Source organism: Misgurnus anguillicaudatus, chromosome 24 (assembly GCF_027580225.2).
Source record: "Misgurnus anguillicaudatus chromosome 24, ASM2758022v2, whole genome shotgun sequence".
In the NCBI taxonomy this organism is placed as follows: Eukaryota; Metazoa; Chordata; class Actinopteri; order Cypriniformes; family Cobitidae; genus Misgurnus; species Misgurnus anguillicaudatus.
This window is the reverse complement of record NC_073360.2, coordinates 43,182,755-43,195,687: the sequence shown is the minus strand read 5'-3', so window position 1 is coordinate 43,195,687 and position 12,933 is coordinate 43,182,755. Positions and strand designations below refer to the sequence as shown.

The 12,933-nt window shown below is 37.6% G+C and overlaps 1 protein-coding gene across 1 annotated transcript in view; it reads right to left on the bottom strand.

Moving 5' to 3' along the window:
• Positions 1-216: 216 nt before the first annotated feature.
• Positions 217-12,933, bottom strand: part of LOC129437071 (uncharacterized) — a 121,882-nt gene continuing 109,165 nt past the window's right edge. Inside the window, exon 4 of the transcript XR_012367909.1 lies at positions 217-850. The gene's annotated coding sequence lies outside the window, so the exon portion shown is untranslated. The remainder of the gene's footprint in view (positions 851-12,933) is intronic.

Genomic DNA, 12,933 nt, shown 5'->3' with positions numbered 1-12,933 from the left:
CTCCCTTATACATGGCTATATACAAATACAGTAGCAAAACTTTTTTTTCTATCAGGTACGTTATTTTCTCATTTTTATCACATTACTTACGTTTTAAGATTATATGTTTTTTAAGGAATTAAATAAATTATTTTAAACTATTCCCTCTTGAATATGCAAATGAAATGTGCAGTTGAAGTTTAAAACCTTTATTTTCATATACCTGTACAATGACTTTCTTCCTTTTTTATTACCACATTACATTCAACTGTGATTGTCATAATAATGAGGTAGAATGAAACCTGTTATACAATATATGATTTCTGCGCAGTAAAAATGTGACAAGCTTGTAAAGTATGCAACGTATATTCAAAATATATTGGTGTTCCTCTCAGCAGTCTTTACTCCTCTCTACAAGCTCTTGCAGTTCATTTCTATTGTGCTACCATATCACACATCTGTTCAAGATGCTCTCAATGCAATAACAGGTCCTTTAACTTTCCTAGAAAAATGAAATGCTGACAAAATACTGAATAATTAAGTAAACTTTCATTTACCAGCCCAAAGAAAAGGCCTATAGTAGAAGTCAGGAGACGTTTACTGAATAATCTGAACAATTTCTTTCTCAGTGTGTTTCTATACCAACCAAAGTTGATGAACAATTAATGACATTGTGGTCTCATGACATTAATACTTTAAAACCAATTAGAAAAATCACATAGCACACAATATAAAATTAACGAGTTCTTAAAAGAGATAAATGGGACATAAAAATGATAAATGTGTTACTTCATGTTGTTTTTCATATTTTATTAACACTATTATGAACAGTTTGTTTGCTCCCGGACACATACACTTAACAGCTTGGCACCTAAAACGCTAATTTTAAGGCACTGACATCATGTCAGGTCAAAATGTGGGCCGCAGACGCTGCTAGACGCTGATAGTTTAAGATGTTCGGTCAGACGTTTAATTAGTTCAAAGGAAGATATTTTGTAGTGATTTTAATGGTAAAAGCTAATGGAAACCATTAGGAATTTCTGTAAAGGTTTTATTGTTTTTTTTTTCAGAAGGGAAGTGACTTGACAGAGCAAACGTCTTGTTGGGTTTTTCACCTGTATGGAATCTCTTGTGCTTAGAGGTCAAATAATTTACTTATCTGTATAGCGCTGTTTTCACTGTCCTCAAAACGGGCTGATTAGCTTGCCGTTAGCTTAGCTGGCGACTGACATATTCCTGTGGGCGGGGTTTAGTCAAAAACTGTTCTATTGTAGTCATTAAAACAGGAAGTAGAGGTCTGTAGTCCAAACCGGCCGCTCGCTGTAAGCTTTGAAAGGAGAATTCTGTTAACTTAAAAATAAATCACTTCTAGTCAGCGACTTAATAACCACAAACAACCTGGATTTTATGTTTCTAAATGAAACATGGCTAGAAGAAAGCTACAGTGCAACAGTCCTTAATGAAACAGCCCCTCCTAACTTTACTTTTATGAATGTCTGCAGAACTAATAGGAGAGGGGGAGGTGTAGCTTCTCTTTTTAAAGATGTCTTTCAATGTAAGCAAGTGTCATTTGGGAATTACCCGTCTTTTGAATATCTAGGTATTGTGTTGAAAGGTACCCCACGCATTCTACTTATCATTATTTACAGGCCCCCAAAATACTCTCCAGCATTTGTTGAGGACTTTACAACTGTTATCAATGATTTCCTCAGAGTTTGACTGTTTTGCTATTGCTGGAGATTTTAACATTCAAATAGATAAGCCAGACAGTATTATGGCAAAAGATGTCACAGCTGTTTTAAATACTTTTGATTTGACTCAACATGTACATGGACCCACACACAATCGTGGACACACTCTAGATTTAATTATCAGTAAGGGTTTAAACATCTCATCAATTGTTATTAAGGATGTAGCACTGTCTGATCATTTCTGTATTTTCTTTGATATATTAATCTCTCCTACTATTAAAACTAAATCTGTGTCTGTCAAAAAGAGATGCTTAAATAAGAACACCAGTGTGCTATTTATGAAGGCTATATCTTTAACACCAAGCATATCTGCAGACTCTGTTGATTTTCTCCTTGATTCCTTTAATTCGAAAGTTAAGAGTGCAATTGATGATATTGCTCCTGTAAAAGTCAGGAAGAAGAATGGCAGGCAAAAATCACCTTGGAGAAACTCAACAGAGGTGCAGAATATGAAGAGACAATGCAGAAAAGCTGAGCGCATGTGGCGGAAGACAAAACTTGTAGTCCATTATCATATCTATAAAGACAGCCTTCGTGCTTTCAGTGTGGAACTAGGCAAAGCTAGACAGACTTTCTTTTCAAATATTATAAACAACAACATAAATAACACACACACTCTTTTTGCTACTATAGAGAGACTAACAACCCCCCCAAGTCACATTCCTAGTGAAATGCTCTCAGACAGCAAATGTAGTGAGTTTGCTAACTTCTTCTCTGAGAAAATCAATAATATCAGAAAGGTGATCAGCACATCCTTGAGCTGCGCCGGGGTCGGACAAGTCAGATCACAACATCAGAAAGTAGTTACGATGTCTGATTTTGAAGCAGTTGATGGTAAAACTCTGGAAGAAACAGTACAGCATCTTAAAACATCAACCTGCGCCCTTGACACAATCCCAACATCTTTTTTCAAAAGTGTCTTTAACTGTTTAGAAGCAGATCTCCTAGAAGTTGTAAATTCATCACTTATCTCTGGGACTTTTCCAAAGTCCCTTAAAACTGCAGTTGTTAAGCCCCTTCTGAAAAAGAGCAACCTAGATAACACTGTATTGAGCAACTACAGACCAATCTCAAATCTTCCTTTCATAGGCAAGATCATTGAAAAAGTTGTTTTCAATCAGCTGAACAAATTCTTAATTTCTAATGGTTACTTTGACATTTTTCAATCTGGTTTCAGACCACACCACAGTACAGAGACAGCGCTCATAAAGATAATAAACGATATTCGCCTCAATACAGACACAGGCAAACTATCAGTGCTGGTGCTACGACCTCAGTGCTGCTTTTGACACTGTCGATCACAACATACTTCTTGACAGGCTGGAAAACTGGGTCGGGCTTTCTGGGATGGTCCTAAAATGGTTCAGGTCATACTTAGAAGGGAGAGGTTATTATGTAAGTATAGGTGGCCATAAATCTGAGTGGACATCCATGACATGCGGAGTCCCGCAAGGCTCAATTCTAGCGCCACTCCTGTTCAACCTGTATATGCTCCCACTAAGCCAAATAATGAGAGAGAACTAAATTGCCTATCACAGTTATGCAGATGACATTCAGATCTACTTAGCTCTATCCCCTAATGACTACAGCCCCATTGACTCCCTGTGCAAATGCATTGATGAAGTTAACAGTTGGATGTGCCAAAACTTTCTTCAGTTAAACAAAGAGAAAACTGAAGTCATTGCGTTTGGAAACAAAGATGAAGTTCTCAAGGTGAATGCATACCTTGATGCTAGGGGTCAAACAACTAAAAATCAAGTCAGGAATCTTGGTGTGATTCTGGAGTCGGACCTTAGTTTCAGTAGTCATGTCAAAGCAATAACTAAATCAGCATATTATCATCTCAAAAATATCGCAAGAATTAGATGCTTTGTTTCCAGACAAGACTTAGAGAAACTTGTGGATGCTTTCATCACCAGCAGGGTGGATTATTGTAATGGACTCCTCACTGGCCTTCCCAAAAAGACCATTAGACAGCTCCAGCTCGTTCAGAACGCTGCTGCCAGGATTCTGAGCAGAACCAGAAAATATGAACATATCACACCAGTCCTCAGGTCGCTACACTGGCTACCAGTTACATTTAGGATTGATTTTAAAGTATTATTAATGGTATATAAATCACTCAATGGACTAGGACCTCAATACATTGTTGATATGCTCATTGAATATAAACCCAACAGGTCACTCAGATCATTAGGATCACATCAGCTAGAAATACCAAGGGTTCACTCAAAGCAAGGAGAGTCAGCTTTTAGCTATTATGCCAGTCGCAGCTGGAACCAGCTTCCAGAAGAGATCAGATGTGCTCCAACAGTAGTCACATTCAAATCCAGACTCAAAACACATCTGTTTAGCTATGCATTTACTGAATGAGCACTATGCTGCGTCCGAACTGATTGCACTATATTTTATATGCACTATTTTAATTATTTTTATTTCTCTTGTTTTTATTCTTATTTTTAACAGTTTTATCCTGTTTTATTCTTTTTCACACATTTAAACAGTTTTTATTAAAATCACATTTATTTTCTTTTAATTGATATTTAAAATTCATGTATATTTGATTTTCTCATTTCTATGTAAAGCACTTTGAATGACCTCTGTGTATGAAATGTGCTATACAAATAAACTTGCCTTGCCTTGCCTTGCCTAAAGAAAATATATCGCCTGGCAGTGAGCTTTATCATTTTACAAGTATTATTTATGCTGTTATAGCAACATTACACACTAACTAGGGTTTAAAAAATAGGATTAGGAAAACGTGACCTTTCAATCTTGCAATCACAAACCTTGTGGCTAAAACTGGTACTGCAATCACACAACTAGTGGCCAATACGCAAAATGACAACATAAACATCAGTTAAGGACTGCAACTCCACTTTTTACATGACAATATCCTTGCCAGGCCACTGATGTCAGTGATATAAATATTTGAAATGAAAATTAATTCTTAATGTCTAGTGACATGCAGGGCCATTTTATTATTAATTGATATAAATTTCTACATATTGTTCCTTTAAGGTTTCTCTCCACTATGAACTCTCTGATGAGATTTTAAGTGATCTGACTTAGAAAAAGTCTCGTCACACTGAGAGCATTTGTAAGGTTATTCACCTGTATGAAGTCTCTTGTGATTTAGTAATGTAGCCCGTTGTCTAAAACTCTTTCCACAGACACTACAGTGATGAGGTTTCTCTCCAGTATGAACTCTTTCGTGGTTTTTTAAGTTACTTGAATAAGCAAACGTCTTGTCACACTGAGAACATTTGAAAGGTTTTTCACCTGTATGAATTCTCTTGTGATTTCGTAATGTAGCCCGTTGTCTAAAACTCTTTCCACACACACTACAGTGATAATGTTTCTCTCCAGTATGAACTCTTTCGTGGTTTTTTAAGTTACTTGAACAAGCAAACGTCTTGCCACACTGAGAACATTTGAAAGGTTTTTCACCTGTGTGAAGTCTCTGGTGCCTTAGTAATGTATGCTTTACACTAAAACTGTCCCCACAGTGAGGACACTTGTAAGGTTTTTCTCCTGTATGAAGTCTCTGATGAACTTTAAGATTTGGTTTGGTTTTGAAGTATTTTCCACATTCAGTGCAGTTGAAAGGCTTTTCATCACTGTGTATCATCATGTGAACATTTAGTTTATAGGAAGAGACACAAATCTTCCCACACTGCTCACAGTGAAACTGCTTCTTCTTCTCTCTGTGGTCTTTTGAATGAAGTTTCTTCTCTTGTAAGGTAGTAAAGCTGATCTCAGATCTGGTGAAGAGTTTCTGTTCTGTGTGTTTTCTCTCATGTCTCTCTAAATGTCTCTGTGAGCTGAATGTCTTTCCACAGGTGATGCAGGAAAGAGTTTGTGCTGTCAGTCGCTCTTTTGATGTTGAGGACGTTATTTCTATATCCAAACATGAATCACACTTCACATCTGAAAGAAACATGAAACAAATAAATTGTCTTTTCAATCTTATTTACACAAAGAAGGATGAAGAATTGAGATTCTGTATCTTTTTCTAGATTCACACATAAGACAGAAGACAGATGTCATTGTCATTGTTAGTGATGGGATATTTAAAGCAAGGGTCCGGAGCGTGTGTTGCGAATAAATGGATATGGGTGAGCGATATGACGACATCGTGAATGATTAAAATGTCTCCATGATCCACTTTTTCGGAAACATCATTGTATCCGTGCCTACATCAAGTACGTGACAAGGCGGCTCGCTACACGAAGGCGAGGTGTACCTTTTCCCTGCGTTTGGCGCACGTGTCCGCGGAGCTTTCAAAGTATTGACCGTGTTCCGACACAAATTAGGATAAGTGAAGAAAAGTAGCCAATCCACCATTGCAAACAAAGTTTAGAACAAACAAAAAAACAGGAATCAAACATTAGGGTAACGAAAATGCTCCACAGCTTTTTGTTCTTGGAAGAAAAAATAAAAGAAGAGAAAACGACAGTGAGTGCGTTTACATGCACAGTCTTACATCAATTATGCTTAATAAACTGATAACGTGATCTACGCTTGGGCTGGGTATTGGCAAGGGCCTTCCGATACAATACTTATCACGATACATGGGTCACGATTAGGGATGCACCGAAATGAAAATTCTTGGCCGAAACCGAAAAAAGGAAACCAAGGCTGAAAAACCAAAACACCGAAATAAATTATTATGCCAGTTATTAGTACAATTGCATTTATGGCTATCACTGTGTACTAACTTTACTAGGGTTGTGTGACGAATAAAAAAAACTCACAGTTTGGATCACATTACAGTTTTTGAGGCACAGATTAGATTATTTTTCGGATCAGCAAAAAGGTGGGAAAAATCAAATAAACAAAGAAATTGCAAACATTTATAAAAAAGAACAAAGTTGTACATTAATAAGGTATGAAATTAGCATTTTAACACAACTGAATGCTATTTTCACATATTAACTTATCTGTTCTGTTGTCAGACATATAGGGGCGGTTTCCCGGACCAGGATTAGCTTAATCCAGGACTAGGCCTTAGTTTAATTAAGAAATATAACTAGTTTTAACAAACATGCCTTACTAAAAACATTACCTGTGTGCATTTTGAGGCAAAACAAAGGGCACTGGTGTATTTTAAGATATGTCAGTGCAAGTTGTTTTCAGTTTGGAGAGATCTTTAAAGTGTTTAAGTCTAGGACTAGTCTAATCCCTGTCCGAGAAACCGCCCCATAGTGGCGTTTTCCCAGACAGGGATTAGACTAGTCCTAGACTAAAATAAACATAAGAGCTGTCCAAACTGAAAACATCTTGCACTGACATATCTTTAAATACATCAGTGCCTTTAGTTTGTCCTCAAAATGCACACAAGTAATGTTTTTAGTAAGGCATGTTTGTTTAAACAACTTATATTTCCTAATTAAACTAAGGTCTAGTTCTGGCTTAAGCTAATCTCTGTCCAGGAAACCACCCCAAAGACTATTAAAATAGTGACTAAACAGGACCCAATAACCTTGTGTTTAATCCAACCAGCTGTTACTTTAACTACTAAGTTACTAAAATCTTGATTTATAAACGAGACATCGCAGACAATTCGGCGCAAATTACAAAATTGCCATTACACAGAGTTACTACAGAAGGAATGCGCGGGCATAGGAGAGAGAGAGCTCGCGCACAATCACATAGAGAACCAGTGTGTGTGGGAAAACATTGCTAAACCTTTCATGATAAACTCGAATCAGTCGTCTTCTCTGTCAGTAACATCTGACGTTTACGTGAAAATGCAAGTACACAGAGGAATCCGCATGGAAAACATGTCCAACTTTTAATTCTTTCACTCAGTGTCATGTATGAGAGGCGCTGTCTAGGGGCTTCACGCACAGAGAGAGAGAGACAGCGTGAGAGAGCGTGCACAAGAGAGGCACCACCAAGCGCTCACAACAATAAATGAAGCCGTTTTAAATTAAAATAAAAATGTAAATGTTGCCACCATTGTTGAGTTTGTGGCGCACACAAACAAATAAATGTATGGATAACACTGCCAGGAGCAGAAGCCGCCATTACGCGAGATTAATGTAAACAGCGTGACGCGTCGTGTAGTCGACGTAATCGATGACGTCGCCGCGTCGTTGCAGCACTATTGAGCATGAAGGGGAGGGGTGGGAGACGACTGATCTCCGTGAGTGAAACCCAAGCGCTAGCGCACAGATGGGAGGGGCGCGGTTGACATTCATTTTCGGTTTACATTTTCGGCTGGATTTTTTATTTCGGCCCGAAACCGAAAATGCCATTTTCGGCCGAAATTTTCGGCGACCGAAATTTCGGTGCATCCCTAGTCACGATACGATACAATCATGTCCAGACAACTGGACAGTGACAACTACAGCAGTGGCAGAGTAAAGTAACGTATAAAAGTCTCAGCTCGACTAAAGCAGTTGGCAGAGAAACTGTTAAAATACAAGCTCATGTTACATTTACAGGTTCTGCAGACACGAGAAGAGATACAACAATATAGCTTTAGACAGATATATGCCGTCGGCTTTTTGATCAACTATTATGTACTATAGGTGGTGAAGTCACTGCCAGCGAGAAAACTTCTTGAATTCTTCAAGTCCCATGTAAGCGCAGTTGTCTGCATAGCCAGATTATTGATTTGCATGTAAACGCATGAAAACAGTTTTCTATAATAAGCAGATTTTTGATAGTTATCCGCTTATTCTGTGCATATAAACGCACTCAGTGTTTGTGCAAATGCTGTCTATTTCCTTTGTGTAATTGTTTGTAGTGGAGTGTCCTGAAAGACTCTTCAGAGATAAAAAGGATGTAATACTACTCTATAGGTACTCCAGATTAGAAATGCAGAAACAGTGTGTGTTACGTGAGCTTTAAAACTTTATATTACAAAAATTATATTATAAGGAAATATTCTTACAGTTATTCAAAGATGCACAAATAATTCCATATATTATTTCCTGTTTAAGAGCACGACCTTCATTATTTTCTGGGGAATTTTGAAACTCATCAAAAATATCTACAAATGTGTTCATAAGACAATCGGAGCACTTGGGGGTTTAGAACGACACAGAGCAGGTAAGTGATTTATGATCAAATTATTATTTTAGGGTGAACTAACCCTTTAAGCCTAAATAACTGTTGCTCAATAAGCATTAAAGATATCCTAAACTCAGTGAGTTTGTGACTGAAAACCCAAAATAGGTGCTCCCAGTTAAACATGTTAAAAACACAACAATAATTAAGGAGACATACCTGATGTAATAAAGTCATCATCTTCATCAGGGCGATCTTCCTCTTCTGTGGGTTCAGTTTTGATTTCTGTTGGTTCAGTTTTGATTTCTGTGGGTTCAGTTTTGATTTCTGTGGGTTCAGTTTTGATTTCTGTGGGTTCAGTTTTAATCTTCATCATGAGGTTCGTGCAGTCGATGAGTTTAACTGAACACATCTTCAGTTTGGTCTGCAGGATCTGTTGCTGTTCTCCAGCGTTACAGACAGAATCCAGAGACTCTGTGGAGGTTTGATCCTCCTGTAAGCTCTGTTTACTGTCACACACTGTAGTGTCCTGAGTGTCTGTGAGCTTTGACTCAGTATAACAGAGTAAAGTCAGACTGAGATCGGAGTCTTGTGTGTGTCTGGATTTCTCTTCAGAGAGTTTAGAGTCCAGCAGTGTCTGTGGTGTGCGGCTCTGATCTCTGCTCATCCACACTGAATCCAGACTCCCATCATCAGTCACATACACTGAAGATTCACAACAATCCACATCCTGAAAACACAACAGACACAGACAGTAAGATTTAGAAATGATTTGATGTTGTCTGATTTAGATAAATGATGTTTAAGCTGTACAAACCTCACGATTAATTGCTAAATCTCCTCTTGACCTCAGCTTTGTCTCCAGTAACGCCAACTCTTTCTCCAGCTGAGAGATTTCTGTGATTAAATCATCAATATATCCAGCATGGAGAGATCAGTTCATACTGATTTACAGCACATCTCATCATTAACGTCTCAACACTTAAATACACAGACAAGACTCTGTTTACACTCAATGAAACACGCAAGAGAGAAAAACACTGAGGATACACAAACACATCACACGCGCGCTCTTTCTTTCTTTCTTTCTTTCTTTAGTGAGTTTATTTGCGGACTAAAGAGCTGCAGCGCCTCCTGCTGTACTGGAGACAGAAGACGCTCACTGCTTTACAAGTGAGTATGAGGAGGCTGCAGATCTGGAGAGATGGTCCTCACTGCAGAACACAACATCCAGGGGGCGGGGTTGGATCTGGATCCAACTCCTCCCACTTTATATACTTTGTTCCGCCAAATGAACCAGTATATTTGCGTTGTTGCAGCCCGCAATTAGTTGCAACCTGTGGTCGCCAGCGTTTGCTCTTATCAATTAGGTGTATGTTTGATTAATAATATAGTTGAGAAAGATTCACAATTTAGAAAGTATCACAGTTAGGTGTAAGGAGAGGTACGGACAAGTTCCCGACAGTTTGATATCACTGAAGAGATTTATTTGTACATTATCCCACTTGTTATAACACAGCTATTCCTATACGAGTAAATATAAAAACAAATTTATTTGATATCTTTTATTAGCAAATAAAAAAAGTAAACCATCTACGAGGGAAACCTGTTTCCTAATGGCTGTAAGCAAAGACGCGTTAAAACAAGTTCAAAGTCCATACAAGATAAACATTCAATTTATTAATTTCTAAATAACATGCCATAGCCTATATATTTTAATAATTATGCATATTTATACTGTATCCATTAATAGGTCTTAAACGGCATGTGGTAAGATCATAGTAGGCTTACCCGAAATGTTTTACTCATTATAGCATAAAGCATAAAACATTATAGCAAAAAACTTACATTTCACCCTAAAGGCACTACTTTTATTGTAGTCATAAGTAAAGTTACTTTTTATGTCAAAATAATAACTTAATTTAGTTACGACTTAATGCGGAAATGGTAACGCAGCAACACGTGTATGACGTGTCTTGTGGTAAAACTGCCGACCAATGGGATCTCTGGATCGGGATCCAGCTCCACCCCTGGATCTAAATCCAACCCCGCCCCCCGGATGTCGCGTTCTGCAGTGAGGCGCTACTGGATCTGGAGGCAGATTTCGGCTCTGTTGTTTCTGGGGTGTCAGTAGGATGTACAGTGAGTGAGAGTGTACACAATATAAGATAAACAGTGTAATGATCTTCACCAAATATTAAAATATAAATCACTGTTGATTCAAACACTGCCCACAGGAGATGACTGAACTGCAACGAAATTTATTGAATGCAATTAATAACACACATTATGGTACCTCCCTTTATTAAACATGTTTTATTATGGTAACAGTGTATTAACCATGGTTTTTGTGTAGTGATTACTATCAGCAAAACCATGATTTTACTACACAAGTCAAGGGTTAAATATGATTTTTAAAATTAAATTGTGTTTTACTACAGTAACCATGTTTATTTTTTCTGTAAAACCATTTTCGTAAGGGCTATTAAAGGAATTACTAGTTGGTAACTATGATCTTTACTATAGAATATTGATCCTATTGAAGTAATTACTTTAGAATGATGTAGTAACACTTGATGATTATCATTTGACATGATTATCACTGTAAAATACTGATTTTAATTAATACAATTACTATTTAAAAATAAAAAAAAACATGTTTGGCAGACTGTATAATGCACTGTTTAATATTCCCGTAAGAATTTTGATTGATCCTGACCAAAAGGTCAGCCCTTCCGCATGGATGCCCGAGAGTGCAGTGTGTGTGCCCTGTAGGTGCCCGAGGCAGCAGAACATCAAAAGAGAACCTCTTGCAACACAACAGGTTTCCCACAGGACTCACGGCAGGAGACCAAGACCCCCAAAACACCTCTCCCGAGAATCAGAACTTTGTATTGTCAAACATCACATCTCCATACAAATGGTAGATCTGCAGACAGATGTCTGACCCCTCTACCCCTCCTTTCATTGTTATTCATGTTTGATTTCATTAAAAAGGTTTCATCGCGACTGGTACACAGGTTTCATTCCCATATCAATAAAACAAAGGTTTAATAGAGTTACACCCTTATAGAGCTTACACCCCACTACAAATGTATCCAGGACGAGGTGCCTCCCACAGGTTTGTAAGAACCAATCACTGCAAACTTCCATTGGTAAATAATGTATACATAATGTTTATTCCGTCTGGGTATTTAAGGAGAGCTGACAAACATTTCAGGGAGTCTGTAGACAGATTTCCCACACAAGCTCTGTGTGTAGTTTTTCATCTCCAGGTAACATTTCAAACTTTCTCATTTCGTACCATTAAGGGTTTTGTATGATTGGTCAATGTATTACATTGTTTTGAACTATTTCATACTATTGATATTTCTTATGATTGATTAATATACTATATAGGTTGAATTGGCTTTTGAATTATTGTACCGTTACCTGGTTAATAAATTGTTACGTTTTGCATTCATTCTGCCTTACTCTGAATTATTGACTACAAGTAAATTGATGTATCCTTTGTTACCGCAAATCTACGGCCAAGATTAAGTAGGCGTATTGTCTGCCATTTTGTGTTTTGGTTATTTGGTCTGACGAACCACTTACTCTTAATAGGGTTAAGTTTGGCGTATCGTCTGCCTTTTACTATTTTGGTCTGACGAACCACTTACTCTTAATAGGGTAAGTTTGGCTTATCGTCTGCCTTTTCGTTAGATTATTTTGGTTTGACGAACCACTTAATTTTAACTACAGGGTTAAGCATCGACGTATTGACTGCCATTAATTATAAGGTCTGACGAAATTCTTAACTCTTGATTAGTTGTATGGTCGAGTTTGCGTTCAGTACCCACACAACGGCCGGTGTGGACTGATATGACATTGATAATCGAATGAATGAGTTCAATGTAAACATGAGTGAATAGAATGATCAAACGTTTATCCAAATTTAATAATCACCAATAAATTCTTAAACTGTTTCTTTAAGGAGTCAGATGAAATAACGAGGTAATGTATATTAATTCATATTTGTTTGTAAACAAACATCTTTAAACCAATTCTGTTATGTTGCGAAAAGGAAAGACAGCAACGCGCAAATATACTTCTGCCGCGCCATTGGCTACCGTCGTTGGACCTGTGGGCGGACCCGGAAAAGGGACCTTACACCACCTTAGAGGGCAAATAACCCAATTAA